A 17,241-nucleotide genomic window follows, 5' to 3' on the forward strand; every position below is an offset into this window, starting at 1 on the left:
TGGTGGATTCGACAAATATTCAAAATATCTCGATAAACACTGGCTTATCGAAAAAGTACTAGAAGGCAAAAAAGTTTTAAAAACACTGTGTGTAACTAATGGTGCCACAATAATAATTTAATTGGAACGTCCACAAAAGTGTGGGGGGGTTTAAGGAAACAAAACCCCCATACTTTATGGGGTGCACAAATTTAACTTTAATTTTTTTTTAAGATGTTGCTGCCATAAGAGTGCCACATGTCCATTTTCAATAAAAAATCTCTAAGAGTTTTCGATATCTGAAAAAAAATCGATTTTCATTTTGTAAATTCAAAGGGCTGTAACTTTTTTTGTGTGCACTATTGTATATAGGTAAGTGAGGTTCAATCAACCTATTTTTGACCCCAGAATCTGTGGTATAATTTATGACCAATCTTTTCGGAACACCTTGTATACTCCATATTTATAGGCCAACCAATTTTTACATGTGTTATGGTAGGTAAGTATTTGTAACCATAAAATATTAAAAAGTACTTAGTTATTTCGAACTGCCAATTTAGAAAAACACTTACGCATCCAACTTTATTGATAATGTTAACAAAAATAGGTCTAAATAACTCACGCGCCCTAAAATTTCTGACTTTTGGCTATTAAAAAATAATAATAATAAAAAAATTTAAATCCGAATAATATGAGTTTGAAAGAAAAATAATTGTATCTACAATTTTAATGTTTTAATGTTAAAATAAATCGGATTTATCTCTTTAAGTCACTTATTTATAATTTTTATGTAAGTCTTATATTGTAGTCTATCATGTCTTTCAGCATCTCGAGAAAAAAAAAACATTTAGTCTATCGACAAAGAATTGTTAAGATCAAAGGGTTTTATTTTATATCTTTCCAAGAGTATATATCCTACATAAAAGCATGGTTGCCTTGGAATTAAAACCGTGTAGTTTTAATGCTGCTGTCAATAATGCCACTCGGTTTTAATGTGAATCTAACCTTAAAATCGAGGCGTCGTAGTATTGTGTGTGTTGTATTCTTTGAAAAATAAGCCGTAATGACCAGTTCGTTTATATTTTAAGTAATTGCGACTATTTCTTCTATACTAACTGTCCTTCTACTTTTTACAACACACTTCACCACTGTTTCGCTCTAAAACAATAATACCCGACCATTTTAAACATGAAAGAAGAGGGGATGAGTTTAGTTTGATTGTTTCTAACAAGAAGCATAGTTTAGTTTTTACGATAACCAAATTGATTCAGTTAAGAATTTTCGGTCTTAATATAGCCTACTAATTGCTTTTAAGAAAGCAACTTTAAAGAAAACTAAAAAGATAGCTTTAAGGCATACGATTTACTAACATAATAGTCTTGAGATCAAGTAGTTTTAATAATAGGTTTTATTAGTCAGATTAGGAGAATCTTTAAAACTGCAATAAAACTAAAAGGTCCCAAACTAGAATCTAATAAAACCAAACAGTCCGGAAGTTCTTCATAAAACTGATTAGTTTTAAAGTGAACTTAGAATAAACCAATTTAAAACTACAATAAGACACATTATCTATTAAGATTAACTAGTCTTCTTTGATACTCTTATTAGATACTTTAAAACTAGTGACAAATGCTTAACAGGTTTAAAGTTCTGGCAGTACATCTACAAGGTAACTTTAAAACTAGAGTTGCACAAGTTTGACTTGAATGTTTGAACTTGACTTGAGTTTGACTTAATTTCAAGTCAAACTCAAGTCAATCCTTTTGACAAATAATTCAAGTCAAGTCAAACTGGTCAATCGTACAGGTTTGAAAATTCAAACTGCTTGTCAAACTAGTTTGAAAGAGTTTGAAAAATAATTTATTTAGTAGATATACTTTTTTGTCGAGATTGACATGTTAGTTGCTAATTAAGATAAGAAAATTAATATTACAATTAATGCCACTTAAAAGTATCTTGATACAGGAAGCGATTATAATCAAATAGGGTAAATTTTTTGAAAATGATTCCTGTATGTACGTTTAGAATTGCTTGCTGGTAAGTTTCGTTTTACCAATATAACTTTTTTATATTAGAGTGTCATTAGATTAAAACAAAGAATTCGTTGGATAGTTTTTTTATCATACCAAGTGTAATTTAATCTACTTTGGAAGCTTTAAAGTATTACGTAACGCAAGTTGGGGGAGGGTAACGCAAGTTAGTAAATGGACTAATTAAACATCTAAGATCTAACAACATCACGAGAAAAGTCAAATGCAAAATATACAACACCCTGATAAAACCGGTCATGGACACTGTCGAAAAGCAATTATAAGGGGGTGAAAGAAAATTACTTATGGCGCAAAAGATATAATTTTGAACTATACGCAACATACAACAAACCCGAGGTCATAATATCCTTAAAGATCGGACGTCTGCGCTGGATGGGCCATGTTAAACGGATGTTGGAGACCGAAACACCAAAACATATAATGAGGCAAACACCAGTAGGGAGAAAGTCAAAGGGAAGAACCAAACTTAGATACATGGAACAAGACCTGAAAACACTTGAGATTACCAATTGGAAGAACAAAGCAAGGAACAGAACAGAATAGCGGAAAATCCTAGAACAAGCCAGGACCCAAAAAAGGTTGTCGAGCTGCGAACGGCGCGTTACATAACACTGTTTTTTAACTTAAATAAAAAAAACTACGGAATCACAATCTCCCAACTTTTCAACCTTCGTTTGTAATATATTGCCCCCTCACGCTCCGCTCATGTTACAATAGGACAATACTATTCAAGTGAAAAAATCTTAAAATTTGTCTAAAAGATCAAGCACAGTAACACATGTTGGCAATAAATAGCTGAATCGTTCTTCACAACAAAAGATGAAAAGGTACAGATGGGATAAAGAGGTTGTAAAATTGTGTTACTGCGATACTTGAACGGCCCCTTTAACAAAAATTTATGAAGGAACAAGAAAATATTATATTTTTGATAGACTAGGTTTAATGATTTTTTTGCGACTTTGCAATGTCGTCTTAAAGAATTAGTTCACTTATTGTTATTTTATAACACTGTTCTTTATTTTTACATAATACAAGTATGTACTTTTCAATTTTCATTTTTTTGAAATCACCTGCCGCAATATCAAATAAATCAGTATATTTATTTTTCTTAATTAATTCTACTTCAACTACAGATTTTTTTCTCTTAATTTTTGCAGTGGAAGAGAAGAGATACCTTCAAAATCAGACTCAATTTGATCTGGTACTTGTTCTGAGCCGAAAAATATTCAGGTTCAGATATTATTAAAAGTAAGAACAAAAAAAGGATACCAAATGGGAGAAAAACAAATTAAAATAATCTGCCATGCAGACGACGCAATACTAATCTCTCAAAGTGAAGATGATTTACAACGTATGCTGCACGAATTTAATATAACCGCTAGAAAATTTAACATGTTAATTTCCCCAAAAAATACTAAATGCGTGGTTATAACAGCAGATCTAATAAGGTGTAAATTACAGCTGGAGGGTCAAATAATAGAACAAGTCATGGAGTTTAAATATCTAGGCATCACACTATGCAGCTACGAAAAGCTCGAAACAGAAGTGGAAGATCAGGTGAATAAAGCAAACATAGCCGCAGGTTGCCTGAATGAAACAATATGGAGAAATAAAAACATCGGAAAATAAGTAAAAGATGAATAATGACATACGCGGCAGAAACACGACGTGATACATAAAGGACAAAAAGAATGTTAGAAACAGCAGAGATGGAAACATTGCGAACAATCGATGGTAAGACGCTGTGGTAAGAGCTAGAAGTGCAGATATAGGAAGGAGATGCAGAAGATGTAAAGCCTAATAAGCTTAAATACCATATATGCTTATGTGCCTATAAACCACATAAGCCTAATGACAACATATAGAGTAGTAAGGACGGCGAGAGGGTTCCCCAATAGGAAGACGATCAGTGGGAAGACCACGAAAAAGATGGAATGACAACTTACTGGAGGCACATTGAAAAACAGACAGAGTAATGTTTATATAAAAAGAAGAAGAAGAGAAGATATTATTTCACAAAGCACACACTTCAAAACGAACGTAATAAACAAGCCACGCACATACTTCTTAATATGAACTACAAACTAATTTGAGGAGTAGCAGAGTACAGATTCAGACCTATCCAAATAAGTCAAAACAAAAGTCAGTAGGTACCCTCTCAGTTAGAAATGGAAATAAACACGTTGCGCAATATGATATTCAAACTTCAAACTGTTTGAAGAAGTTTGATTTCAAGTCAAACCTAAAGATATCGAAATCAAGTCAAGTCAAACTTTTTTACAAAAAATGTTTGGTTTTCAAGTCAAGTCAAGTTTGTTAAATAAAATCAAACTAGTTTGACTTGATACATCTCTATTTAAAACCATTATCTTCATATTTACCACAATAAAACCTCTATAAACCTTAAATAAACCTAAAATGTTTTTATTGTGCTACTTGGGCATATTTGTTTCTTCCATCTTCCACCTGACTAGTCTTTGTTAACCATTGTCATTTGTCAACTTTATCTTCGCTGTGTAAACATAAATTAGGAGCTCCAGAAGTATCAAGTCATCACTGGTGTCCTCGTTATAGATGTTCTCGTTGGGTGTGCTCACTGAGCACACCAAGCTCTCTTGGAGGATGTGGAAATAGCCGATCATATTGTCTACAAATGCAGGGCAGTTGGGATATCTTGCAGCAGTAAGTGTGATTTAAAAAATTAAAACTACCGCAAATTTCTACGACATGGTCAAACCCAAAGGACATTTTAGAGGTATTGATTCTTCAACACAAAATATTAGAAAAATATTTGTTTTATGCAAAACTCACAAAACCAGTTATTATTAGAAACTTCTTTAAATTTTACTGAACTATTATTCCGACACAAGATCTCAGAGACTGTCCTACCCGAATTTATAATAAGCACATATAGGCCCTATATGGCCCATAATAACGTCCAACTTGGACTTTTTGGTCTCTAAATCATCCCGATCTATGAATAAATATTAAAATTCGAAGTTTTTCGATTTTATGCGAGAGATAAAAGGTTTATCGACGTCGTACAACATTGTAATTAAGAAATTTCGAGCAGCATAAAATTATAGGTATTGTTCTGTATACGCGTCTATGTCGGGCGGACGGAGCTCACATTTGTCTACGACTTCTGAGATGCGAGATGCTGTAAGGGCCTAACCCGAGGGGTCTCCGCCTACATATTTATTTATTGTTTTGTACAAGTGTAAAATATGTTTATGCGCAGTTTTGTTTACTACAAACAGATTATTATGTAGATGCTAAAGGAAAGTTTTGATCTGCAAATAAACAATAATTTTGCTTTGATTGGTTAACATTTTTAAAGAATGTATTAACGAATATCTACATTAAGGATGTACAAATTCAAATTTGTAGATATGTACTTTAAAAATATCAGCAACCAATCTGTAATCAATTACTTTCGACTAGTTTAAATTGGTTTAGACTAGACTAAACTAGTTTATCCTGATATAAAAACATACACTTCAGGATAAACTAGTTTGGCCTGAAGTGTGCGTCTTTATATCAGGATAAACTAGTTTCGCCTAGGCCAAACTAGTTTGGCCTTAAGTGTGTGTATTTATATCAGGATAAACTAGTTTGGCCTAGGACAAACTAGTTTGGCATACGCGCGATAGGACAAACTAGTTTGATCTAAGCCATACTAGTTTATCCTAACGCGCTAAAGACAAACTAGTTTGGCCTAGGTCCAGTGGCGGCTGGTCAGGGTCGGCAGGGTCGGCAGTGCCGACCCACACATTTATGGACATATTATAGATTTTTTTAAATATATAAGTTAATCAGAGTTGATGATATTCGTTTCAGTGAAATAAAAAATATATCTGTGAGATAATACAGACTAAATTTTATGCATTGTAAAGTATGAAGTTTTCGATCCAAATAGCATCATTAATAATATTTAGAAAATATTAAAATATTACTAAAAGATTTCTAAATCGAAAACTTATTGGTCCATTTCCTTGGTAACACCTCCAAGGCTTCTAAAATTTGCAAGCCAAATGGATGCTGAAGCGAAGAAAACAAGAGGGAATTCAAAAAACTTACAATTCACGACCCCGTCTGTTCAGCTGGTAAATTCCAACAGAAAATGGACCTAGTTACTCGAAGGAGTAAAGACCAATATAAAAATAAAATAAAAATTTTATTTTTAATTCAGTTGTAATGCGAAGGCAAAACAATCTTACTTTTCAATTAGAATACGGAGCGCAGTCCAGTCCCTTGAATCGCGATTTTCGGTTCTTATTGGAGCCTCATCGGAAAGAACGTAGGCTTGTTCTCCATATATGGACTAGGCTTGTACTCCATATATGGAGAACAAGCCTACGTTCTTTCCGATGAGGCTCCAATAAGAGCCGAAAATCGCGATTCAAGGGACTGGACTGCGCTCCGTATTCTAATTGAAAAGTAAGATTGTTTTGCCTTCGCATTGCAACTGAATTAAAAATAAAATTTTTATTTTATTTTTATTCATTGTTTTTAAAAGAATTCGATCGGTCCCATACGTTAAGTGATCCCTGTGCGCCGTGCGTAAGAGACTTTTCAAATTACTGATCCTAGCCATGCACCCGATTGCGATTGTGTGAATTCTTATAAGGCCCGCTTCGGCAAGCCGTACCCAGATTGACCATTTGCTTGTAATAACAAGCTATGGAATATTAGCCGATAGGCAACCAATTATACATTCCTCGTATTTATTTGAATGGCAAGTACGGCAGAAAAACAATTTGCCGAGCGGTGATCTGCAAACGGCAACAAGACACGTACCTATAGACCAGGGGCGCATCTGTAAAAATATTAGTAACATTAATTTGGACGTTGAGAGGTGACTCATATTTGTTTGCAGAAATTGCTTGAAAATAACTCATATAATAATATTTGAGTTATCCTCCCACTCAAAAAGGTCCGGAACATTGTTTAAATAATAAAAAATGTCAAAAAATGAAGGAAAAATTCGATTTTTTTCTTCATTTTTTGATTATAACTTTAAAAATATTAATTTTCAAGAAAAGTTGCACTGACATAAGAGTTGCGTAATTAAATTTCCTACAATATAGGATTAGTTACAAATTTTAAAAATTGTCACCCTTGTTGCAAAATAGCAATAATTGCGAAAAAATCATACAAAACAAGTATTCGCATTTTACGTTTTTCAACCCTTTATGCTACACTTAGGACCTTCATAATTTTACCCAGAAAAACTATATCATATAATAAAACAATACTGTGAATTTTAAGATCGGTTCAATAGATTTTGCAAGATAAATTTTGCAATCCAGCTTTCGCAAAAAATTCATTTTTTCAAAATGTTGTAGAACTGAAAATAAAGCAGACAGCAATTTGAATTTATTTTTACATATAGAAGAATACTGCACCTTTCTTCTATATGTAAAAAAAATTCAGCTTGCTATCTGCTTTATTGTCAGTACTGCAACATTTTGAAAAAAATAATTTTTCTGCAAAAGCTGGATTGCAAAATTTATTTTGTAAAATGTATTGAATCGATCTTAATGAAATTTACAGTATTGTTTGATTATATCATAAAAGTTTTCTGGTTAAAATATGAAGGTCGTAAGTGTAGCATAAATGGTTGAAAAACGTAAAATGCTAACTTGTTTTTTATGATTTTTTCGCAATTATTGCTGTTTTGCAACAAGGATGACACTTTTTAAAATTTTTAACCGATCCTATATCCTATATTGTAGGAAATTTAATTACGCAACTTTTATGTCGGTGTAACTTTTCTCTGAAGTGAATACTTTGAAAGTTAAAATCAAAAAACGAAGAAAAAAATCGAAGTTTTTCTTAATTTTTTGACATTTTGATTATTTAAACAATGTTCCGGACCTTTTTGAGTGGAAGGATAACTCAATTATTATTTCCAAAGAATTTTCAAAATATCTATTAGACAAGTTCATTAAAAATTATCCATCATTCTTTATTCAAATAAAATAAGAAAATGGATTAACAGTTTTATATGCTGATCTAAATATTTTCGGAAGGTGGGATGTTACAAAATATGTTTAATTTTATATACTTACTGCAATTCATTAGGTATAACAAACTGTTCCAGAAATTAATAAATTATTGTGCTCAAATGTGGGCAAATTCTGCCTCAAATGAATGGGATTTCTCTTGTCTCAAAAGAGTCAAAACATATGGGAAGGTGATAATTAAGTCACTCCGTGGTGACTTAATTATCACCTTCCGAATTTTAAAGTATGGATATGGAGATTTGCAAAACTTGTTTATTTTAGATCATCACGGCAGACTACGTGGACATAGTTTGAAAGTGAAGAAGGAACCCTTTTCATCGATAAGGCGCCAACATTTTCTGTGTAATCGTATTTTTAGTATATGGAACAGTCTCCCAACGGAAATTATAAATTCTCCATCCATAAATGTTTTCAAAAACCAACTAGACAGTTATCTGTTTGTAAACTGATCAGTGTTGTGCACAATCTATTAGTCTATAGTTTATTTTCGAAACTAATTTTTGTAATGTAGGTACTATTTCATTTATCTTGTAAATGGGCTTATGGGTCTCCATGACCCCAGCCCTTATTTCTATGTAATAATAATAATAATAATAATATTGTCAAAACACCATGAAACAAGAGAGAATGTCAAACTTGTCTCAAATGTCAATAGAAAAAAACTTTTAAAACCTCTCCAAAACAATAATAAATTTTACAATGACGTTATAACCCATTTTGCTACTTCGAAACAACATATACTAGAGTTAATTTATAAACAGGTTTAGGTTCTAAATTTATAGGAAAAAAAAACAAAAAAAAAATAAAAAAAATAAAAAAAAAACAAAAATCTTCTATGAAATTGAAGCTTTTTAATTAGATGGCATACCTATTTGAGGAGACAAAACCTTGCCGACCCTGTCCCTAAAGCCACGAGCCGCCACTGCCTAGGTCAGACTATTTTTGTCCTGAAATCGGGTTTGGCCGGTAACATATCCACTATAGAAGAAGTCTTTTTATTAAAATAAATGGAGCACGAAAATTAGATTGAATAATCACCAGGCTGTACAAAAGAACCGCAAAATTACTATCTACAGAACATTGATTGGACCCTTAGTAACCTATGCTTCTGAAACCTGGGTAATGACAAAAAAAGATGAATCCCAACTCACGACGTTCGAAAGAAAGATACTGAGAAAAGTTTGGAGTATGGCCCTGTGCAAGAGGAAGACAGCAGACAGCAGACAGCAGACAGCAGATGTAGAATCAGGAGAAACGGCGAAGTTAATGAATTGAATCAAGCGTATGATTGATTATGTAAGATTTGTGAAAAGTCAAAAGCCTGTCATGACTGGGACATGTACAGAGACAATCCGATAAAAAAGCAGCAAAAAAATATTACAATTGGAGCCGATAGGAAGACGAAAAAAAGGAAAGCCCAGAACAAATGGTTAATGACGTGGAAGACGACCTGAAAACTATGAATATAAGACAGTGGAGGAGAAGGCACAAGAGAGATCTGAATGGAAGGACATAGCCACTGTAGCCAGACATTCAAAGACCTATCCAGGTTATGATGCCAAAGGAAGAAGAAGTGTAAATCAAACATTGCATAAAATAAGATTAAGGGATATCGAAAACCCATTAATTATCAGGACCAATCCTAAGCTATATATTTCACGGCATAAATCTGTGGCCGTTTGCCAAAAGCTGATATGTCCACTTATTGTGATTTGCAGTTTTTCATGCCAACTGATAGTGTGTGATTATATGCCCCATCTGATCAAAGCAGATATCTCCAATGTACTGTGAAATATAGTTTACCCTCCATTTTTAAATCTGGGTATGTCCACATGACCAAATCAACGTTTGCCAAAAGCTGATAAATATGTCCCTTGTCAGTTGTAAGTCATAAAATATTGCGCATGATAAAAGCAGATATGTACAGTTGAACTGGATTTATCAGCATTTGGCAGACATTTTTTTCTATATTTCTTGATCTTGTTTCTTTAGGAGCAGTAATTTTTTATTTTGTACAAATATTTTGTTTTAAAAATGTTTAACTCTATTATGTTGGCAATATTTTTTTTATTTAGGAAGCTTACGCTATAATATAGATTTACAATAAATAAAAAAAGGATACTGAATGCTAAATAAACATCAAAACTCACTCAAGGTAGAGGGACCTTTTATATACAGGGTGTTTCTAAATAAGTCTGACAAACATTCATGGGTAATTCTACATGAAAAATTATGACAGTAAAAATTATTTTTGATTTCCTCGTTTAATTTGTGACAAAATATCTATAGTATTTTTACTACAAAAACGTTATTACGTAGGTCAAAATTTTGGACGTAAGAGAACTGTCAAAACATTAGAATGTGACTTTTCATAAACATGGCAATAACGAAAAGTCACATTCTAATGTTTTGACAGTTCTCTTACGTCAAAAATTTTGACCTACGTAATAACGTTTTTGTAGTAAAAATACTATATCTTCATTTTTTTATATACAATAGTTTCTACAGGTTGTAATGGCGTATTGTAATTGGTTTTTTTAATACCTCCAGAACGCTTTCATTTAGAAAAACGAAAACGTATACGCTATTTTTCTTCCAGAGACAAAACGATTCCAGAGACAAAATTATTGTGGTTATTATAGCGACCTTAAATTTTTAAATAACAATTTAATTGTTGCTAAACTGTTCATTCAATTTCGATCCGCTTCTGGAATTATAATCTATACGAAAAGATCTTTTATATTACCAAGTTATTTAATTATTGATGAACAATTACTAATCTAAAATTTTAGTTGAAAGATTTTGTTGGAAACACCCGCATTTTCCGGGGAAAATTTTCGTCGAAGTAAATCGGGAAAAACACGTCTTTATGCAGAATGTAATTACGGTGAATTTTTATTGGGTGCTTTTGGTGTAAAGTTAAAATCTTTGGAGTTATAGAACAAAAATTGAAAAAAAAACACGAATTTCGGGCGTCATTTTGTTTATAAAAAAAGTAGCACACTATCTGCGGACTTTGCATACCTATATTATTAATATATACAGTCATAAGATTCGATTCCAGGAACAAAATTACTGGTAAATCTCTTTTCCCAAAAACGGCCTATTCTCCGATAATCTGCCCAGACTATACTCCTTTGTATTAAAGTTGCACGAAACTTTCTTCATCTACTTCTGGTTTTAATTCCACCTTTTTATAACTCAGTGATGTGTTAAATCCACCCACAACTATCAAAACACGATCGATATATTGGTTTCAATCGATACGGAGGATTAAACTGTTTTTTTGAGTACCTACACTTGTTCATACGTCACGCTAAACAATCCGTGAAATTTGCGATCGAGATAACCGTGAAATTCTAATCCACAGTTCTACAATATCTTTGTTCAAGAAACAAACACCATATGTTGCACATTCTAACGTCAATGTATACAATAAAGTAGAAATTTCCTAACTTAGAATATACAAAACTTTCAATGTCTAAAATCCTAAGCATGTTTTACTGCTTCCCACGATGAGTAAATATTAAGGATAAAAAGAGTAAAAAACCACGTAAACTGTCATTCACTGTGCTCTTTGTATTTTGATGTTTGATAAAGAGAGGAACGAATTGAGCAAGAATTTTTGATGAATTGTTCAATCAATGTTTCGATATTTTTTATCTGAATTGAAACGGGATCTTTATTTGTAGAAAGGATTTTTTTACTCTTGCCCTTAGGTGAATTTTATAAAAAAATAGCAGGTACTCGAGCAGTTATTTGTTTAAAATCGTGCTTGGGCTTTCCTTGATGAAACAGATTTGTCATATTTCAAAATAATACCAGATAATGTAATTATTGTATTTTTAGTTTTTCCGTCTCTTTTTGACATTCTTTCCGGGGATTAGCATTTTATTATTTAGATCTCGGATACATCTTCTTCTTAGCCTTCTATCGTCCACGTTTGGATATAGGCAGGACCCCCGCTACCATATGTGCAAAGTGTGCAATGCACACAGGCGCCATCCTATAGGGGCGCCAAAACCGGGGTCAAAATATGCACAAAAAGGCAAACAAACAAAAAAACAAAAATTAATTTTAAAATAAAAGTTAAGAAATTAAATAGAATTAAGGATAAACACACACGAAATTTTATTAGTACATATATCAACCAGCTGCCGATTCCCATTTGCAAGAACATATCAGAAGTCAGGCATTTTAATTTATTTTGTTACGATTTTATTTTGCTTGTTTCATTTTGATATTTTAGTCTACAAATAATAGTCCACACACTCACGGTTTTTGCTGTGAATTTTAAAGAACCGCTTATATTGACATGAAATTTGTCATACACATAGCTAACAAGAAAACAAGTGATATTGTGCCGATGTGTGCTTTTGTACCTGGGGGTATTCTCGGGGGTAAAAAACATACGTTCAAAATAGGTCGGAATTGGATAAACTGATTAATTATAAGCAACTTTTGTTCCATAGAGATTTTCACTAAGTCGATACTTTTCGAGTTATTAATCTTGATTTTAATCTTAATGTTAATCTTGAATAAATTCCTTTTTTTACAAATAACTTAAAAATTATTAGTTATACCAAAAATCTCAGTAATAAATTTCAAACAGTAAAAAGTAAGGTTTTGTTTTTCTGAATATTTTGGATTTTTTGTTTTTCTGTAAGAGAAAAATTGGTTATGGCTGTTCAAAATTTGCATACACTCATGATTAGTGACTCGTTTAAACCCTTTTAATTACAGCCTTTTTAAAAATAAGCACTTTAAATCGATGAAACTTCAGATCATATAAACATTACATAAGTAAAGTAACTTGTGGTGAAGCAGTAACGATTAATTCCATTTGGGATGCTAATTAGGGGGTAATTTTCACAATATGTATACCAAAAAAAGGGAATAACATTATTTTGAGCGTACCTTACTCTTACTTTTGATATTAAAAAAAACACCTAAAAAATAAAAATATAGCTTCTTTTAAACACTTATTTCACGTTGATATATTAGATTTGTAATTTGACGAATAAGAACCTCCTTTCCATTAACTACAACTCTGCTTCTACTGGGTCTGCAAACTTCATAAATTACACCATTTTTTTCACTTTTCTATAAGCTATATTTTTTTCGACAAAATACTTACTTTTTGAGTTATTTGCGAAAATCCGTCTAAGCACGTGTTTTTTTTTTGTTATAAAATGAACATATTTACTCGCAAATAACTAGAAAAGTATTGTGGCGTAACAAACTCCGTCGGGGCCCCCCCGCAGAATTTGAAATGGGGCCCCTTTTAATCCGGGAGCAGTCGCGCCGTTAGAAAAAAATCCAACTTTTTATCATTTTCCGTGATAACTTAATGAACAATTTTGCAACATAACTTTCCACTTGTAAGTGCCTCGAAGAAGATTGTAGTAATGCTTAGGATTTTTTTTTTAATTTTGTTTTTAATTTCATTTTTATTTTTTTTGGTGGAACTTATGACTTTGGTGGGAACCAATTAGTTTTAAAATTGTTAGAAATAGATATTTTTAACATAACAAGCAAACAAAAATATTATAAAATTGAAATTTGTTTTAAATTTGTATTGTTAGATTTTGTTCTACGCGCGACTGCTTACGTGACAGAAGTGAGCGCGACTGCTCCCGCGTTAAACAATTACTAAATACGACTTATTTAACAAAAACTTTTTTGTGTTAGCGTTATCATTCACTGTTCATAACAACTTACATTTCTCATCTTTATCGGTATACAGACCCATTCCAAAAAAGTGTGTTTGCGTAGCTTGGAACCTATGGGAAACTTTTTTATTACATAGCTATATTACGAAAAAAAGTTATTCTTCATAAAATGCTCTGCATGGTATAAAACCTAAGTTGCAATAATCAGATATTAAATTTTATTGATATTATACGAGGTATATAAAAAAATATTAATTTCGTTCAATAGTACCTAGACCACCTTTATATTTTACAATATTGAAAAATTTTATTATAAAAAGTTGTTCGCAATTAAAAACTATGTTTAAATATGCAATTATATCATTCCAGTTGAAATATTGTGAACTATTAAGGTACTTAACTCTTAGAGAGAAATTCATATTTTTCTACATACCTCGTATAAAGTTGGTAAAATGTGATATATTACGATTGAATCTTCGTTTTGAGATAATGCAGAGCTTTTTATAAAGAATCTGATAATAATTTTATAAAGAATTTTTTCGTAAAATTAAAAAATTAATAATAAAATAGTTATTATAATTATTGTAATAAAATGATGTTGGTTATCGGTAATTTGAGAAATATTTGGAAAAATTAATTTTTTATTTACAAAGATGTAATTACATATTAAAATTAAAATCGTATATTGTTAAATATAACAGTATTTTATCCTTCAGTTAAATTCCTATTTTTTGACTTACCTCGTATAAAATTGATAAGCTTTGATATCTGATGGTTTATCTGGCTTATTTTGTATCTCAGATTTAAGACCATTGTTTCCCATATGGTTCGAAGCCACGCAGACATACTGTATAAGTGCTCAAAAAAATTTATTTTGAATTTTCAAATTGTAATGTCTGACAGGGCCGTAACTACCATTGGGGCAACCGGGGCAGTGCCTCGGGACCCCCGGCGAAGGGGGCCCCGCGATTGTAATCGTGTTATACTGCCTATAGGCAATATAACGAGATTAAAAACCTACATCATAGCCGAAGAATGTAAGTAACATTATGTAGTATATTTTTTATGAAAACAGAAAAGATGTTATATTGATGGTAAATATTTAGCTTAAAATAATGTGATTTCAATTTTTTTTGTGTTGGTCAACTAAAATAGCAATATGTAGGTAGGTACAGGAAACTTCAGTCATGGATTACATTAAAATGCGTTGTCAAGTGATTAAATATCCATTTTCCCGGACTCCTTCTGCTGGGTGCTTAACCCCAGACCTCCTGGTAGGGGGCCCCCAACATCGTACTTGTGGCCCTGATTTAATGACATGTTCGAATTCAGCATAATCAAATAGCAAATAGAAACATTTTTGAACAAAGTAAAATGATGAATTCGCCGATATCTTTTAAAATTATTTAATATAAAATCATTTTATTGTTTAAAGAATTAATAAACAATTAGAGGCATCTGTGAGTAGAACTTTTCACTTTAAGATAAGATATATAAACTAACAAAAAATGTATTAGAAAAATATAAGCTTGTTTGATTTTTTCCGAAACCGAAACAATGCAAGCTTTTCTACATTGACTCCCCTAAAGCGTAAGTGTTATATTTTCCTTATCTTACCGTTTATCTGTTGAGAGATTGTCCAATGATTACCTACACAAGAAAAGTCGTCAATAATTGTTAAATAAATGCGTACCAAACTGATGCAACTATAACCGTAAAACAACACAAACATAAATAACATTCAATGCAAACCACCAATATGAAATTACTGGCGATAATATTGTATCGAAATACTAAAAGTAGAGAAAACCCATTTTTAGATTTAAAAATGGCTGCACATGGATTCGCTCCCGGCTTCAGGTAGGAAGACCTAACCCTTCGGTCATAACTTAACTTTCGGGTATGAGTTTCGGAGCGAACTCGTGTACAATAAAAGTGGTTTTATAGGGGTTGGGAGCGAACCCATGTGCGCCGTTAAAAATATTGTTCTTAAATTCGTCAAATTGTAATTTTAATATCTTTCAATAGTCACGTACAAACCATTATATAGGTAGTTTATTGTCGCTGCCATAAAATTTCGGTAGGCCGGAAGGGATTAAGTTTATTATGAGATGATTCACTGGGCAAATACCTCTAGTTAGAAATTTTTACGTTTTTAAATTTAAACAGACAACGTAAAAATAATATAACACTAACAGATTTTTACATAATATCAGATGACAAGATGGGGCCCTTAAGCGATTGGGCCCCCCGCAAGCTTCACGCTGCGGGGCCCTCTGTTACGCCCCTGTGCCTTAGTGAAAAAACTTTATAAGTAGAAAAAAAGTTGTTCACAATTAGTCATTTTATCCAATTCCGGACTTTTTTGAGCATACGTTTTTTCGCCATCGAAAAGGGGTGAATAAAATTTAAAAAAATCATTTTATTCCTTGACACGTTTGCTAAGCTATGTATAATATGCCAAATGTCCTGTCAATCGAAGCGGTTCTTAAAAATTCGTAGATTTTACAATATTTTACCTTGAGTGAATGGACTATAGATATGATTTTAAAAGTTCAGTTTTTTGGTTTATTTCAAGCACCTACCTACCTTGAAAAAATAAATAAAAGACATGATCCAGAATGCCTTAAGGGGCGCCAAAATCCTTTTTTGCACCAGGCGCCAGTAACCCTTACGGGGGCCCTGGATATAGGCCTCTCCCAACTTCTTCCATCGGTCTCTATCCTGAGCAACATATTATTTCCAATTTGTTCCGGCTACTCTTCAATAGATATGTATCAACAACCCATTCATCTGTGGTCTTCCTCTTAGTCGTTTACTTTCGTAAGGTCTCCAGTGTTGTATTGTTGCATTTCAACGTTGGTCTATTTTAGTGTTGACCAAATGCAAGACCAAGACGAGACTTAGAGAGTCTTGGTCTTGGTCTTGCACCAATACACCTGGTCTTGTTCTTGGTCTTGCAGCAAGAGTCTTACAAGTCTCGCAGTTACACACTAGCATATTGCTATTTATTAAACGTTACTTTTGATCTTAGAACAACATAACGGTATAGGTACATTTTCAGCTTGACTTAACATGCTCGGTGAGGCAGATAACCTTCCTATTAAAAATATCTCATTGGAATAAAGGGGTTTTGAAGGGATCTATTTAATTAAAATATTTTTATATATTTCCGACATCAAGTTATACCGGAAGTTGCTTATAACTTCGTTTTTTAAAATGGGACACCCTGTATATTTTTACATTTTTGAATTCTCTTCCATGTCTTCTTTCTAAAAGTATGATGTTTTGTCATGTTATATAGGGTAGTTTGTAGTTTAAAAGATAATTACGTTTTCTTATTAATTTCGTAGCAACTTTCACACCCTGTAGAATTGTAGTTATTTGACATCAAAAACTTTATTTATGTTCAAATGATTTTTAATATAGTCTACTATTGTTAAAAACTATTAATATGTATATCTAAATGTTGCATTTGATATACAGGGTTGGTCGAAACTCGGAATGAGT

This window comes from Diabrotica virgifera, chromosome 6, assembly GCF_917563875.1.
Source record: "Diabrotica virgifera virgifera chromosome 6, PGI_DIABVI_V3a".
Taxonomy (NCBI): domain Eukaryota; kingdom Metazoa; phylum Arthropoda; class Insecta; order Coleoptera; family Chrysomelidae; genus Diabrotica; species Diabrotica virgifera.